We start from the raw sequence: 2,500 nt of genomic DNA on the forward strand, positions 1-2,500 counted from the left end.
AGCACACGTACATACAATCGCACGTCGATATACGCGTAATATGAACAAATATCTGTACACCAGATGAGAAATGATCCCCCCCCTCAATGACCCACACACACACATTTACACACAAAAGCAAAATGGGAGCACACTTTTTCAATATCAACTTAATATTTAATTATCAAAATATTAATACTATTACAAAAGGTAACATGTTAGTAATAATAACAGCGAATAAAGTTAAAAATGCAACGTACAAACATCGATAACTATTTATTGTTGACTATGAACTGGAGAGTTTTTATTCAAGGGAGATAATACAAGACTCGAGTGTTCTTGTGAAAATGTGATTATCAGAGATCGGAGAGTTCTTATCAAAGAGAAATATAATCTTAAACGGGAGGGCGGTACTTATTAAAATTCATATCGCCTTAGACCGGATACATCCTAGTAAAGGGAGACAATCCGGTTCTTTGTTATACGAAATTCAACTTCTGAAAAATTGGAATTTCAATAACAGCTACTTTTTTTTTGTCAATTTCAATAATAAGCAATGTTATCTATCTAATTGTCATGTCACAATTAGCTAAATCTTTCTTATATATTGCATAAAACACGCATTTCCATGATTAAACGAATAAATGATTTCGACCAAATTTATATTGTCACGTGTGACATGTACCGTAAATACAAGGGAAATAACTCATGGTTAGAATTATCCTAAGTTTTTGACAGTTTTCAAAATTGAATTACCTCCCCTGCGTTATTCAGTTAGCTAAAATTGCTAATTTCTTCAAAAAAATATTTCTTTAAATGATTAATTTTCTAACTCCTCGTTTTTCGTAATTTTTGATTATGTTCATTACTGCGACATATCAATTCAGTAGATAATATTTGTTTCACTTTAAATTCAATATTTTAATTTTCGAATTTCGCTACAATAACGGAGAAAAATGGAAACTCTTAGATTAAACAATTCCCATTATTTGAGGGAAATTTCTATTAAAGGGAGATAACCTTGAGTTGAACAGTTCGAATTATTGTGAGAAAATGTTTGATAAGAAAGTCTCTATTATAAGCGTATACTCTTGAGCTGAAGATTTCACATTATAAGAAAATACTCTAACATTGATGAGTTCTTATTAAAAGTAGATAGTTTTATACAGGCGAGTACACGTTATGTTATATGTTAGAGAATTCTAAGAAGGAGAGTTCGTATAGAGGGGACATAATCTTAGATGGGAGAGTTCTTATTAAAAATGGATAACTTTGAGTTGAACTGTGTTCATTATAAGGATTAGGGGATTTCTTATTGAAAAGAGATAATTTTAGATTTGAAGTTCCTTTTTAAATTTTAATCTTGGATAGGGGAGTTCTTATTATGATAGAAAATCAAAAACAGTAGCGTTTTTATAAAAGGTAGATAATCTTTGACACGAGAGTTTTTTTTTTTTTTTGAAGAGAGATGGGTTGAGGAGTTCTTATTAAATAGATATTGTCTCATACTGGAGTGGTCTTATTATAAGGAGTGCCATTTTAGATGCCGAGGTCGGTGCTTCTTCATTATTAGAGCGAAATTTAAAAAATTGGAAAATTGAATTTCAAATAAAAACAATGGTATCTACTTAATTACAGTAATACAGCAATGAACATATCCAAAAATTATGAAAAACAATTAGGTAAAATATCAATTATTGATAGAAACAGTTGTTGAAAAAAATTAGCGGAAACTGAGCTTTGCAAAATTGGCTTAAGATTTTCAAAACTTTCGGAAAATAATTACATCTTTGTTACGATTCGAGGTCCTTGTGTTTTTTTCTGTTTTTTTTTTTTTTTTTTGTTCTGTTTGCAAAACTCAATTTTTGCTAATTGTCTCCCAAAGTTGTTTCCATTGATAATTAAATTTTGTACCTTATCATTTTTCTTAATGTTTGGATAGGTTCATTACCGGGACATGATGATTAAGTAACTACCATTGGTTTTACTGGAAATTAAATGTTTCCATTTTTTTATTTGGTCCTAATAACAAAAAAGCACGGCAATGTCTTATTAAAAGCCAATAATCTCAGTTTGAAAAAATCTTAAAAGAATATCCTAGAAAGGGAAATTCTTATTAGGAGGAAGTACTTTTAGACTTGAGAGTTCTTATTCAAGGGAGATAATTTTAGATTGAAAAGGTCTTACTGAAAGGATATATTTTTATATAATCTTGGATTTAAGAGTTCCTATTCAAGGGAGATAATTTTATATATTGGCGAATATTTTCTTTATTTTTTCAAAGGAAACCATAGTCTGCGGAAAATTGTTATTTATTTATCGGTGATAATCTTACACTCGAGTGATTTTATTATCTGCGGAAGGAATATATTTTTCCAACCTGTTGTAGCAACCAACAGAGGATGCATTAATGCTGATGCTGGATCGGTTTACAAAAACACAAAAAAGAAAAAAAAAATCCCAACCCGAAAAAGTACCCCTACAAATACAGTGCCTGCGATGCACAACTTTGGCATGTTTC

The sequence above is a fragment of the Euprymna scolopes genome, chromosome 38 (genome assembly GCF_053919585.1).
Source record: "Euprymna scolopes isolate OS-2025 chromosome 38, ASM5391958v1, whole genome shotgun sequence".
Taxonomy (NCBI): domain Eukaryota; kingdom Metazoa; phylum Mollusca; class Cephalopoda; order Sepiida; family Sepiolidae; genus Euprymna; species Euprymna scolopes.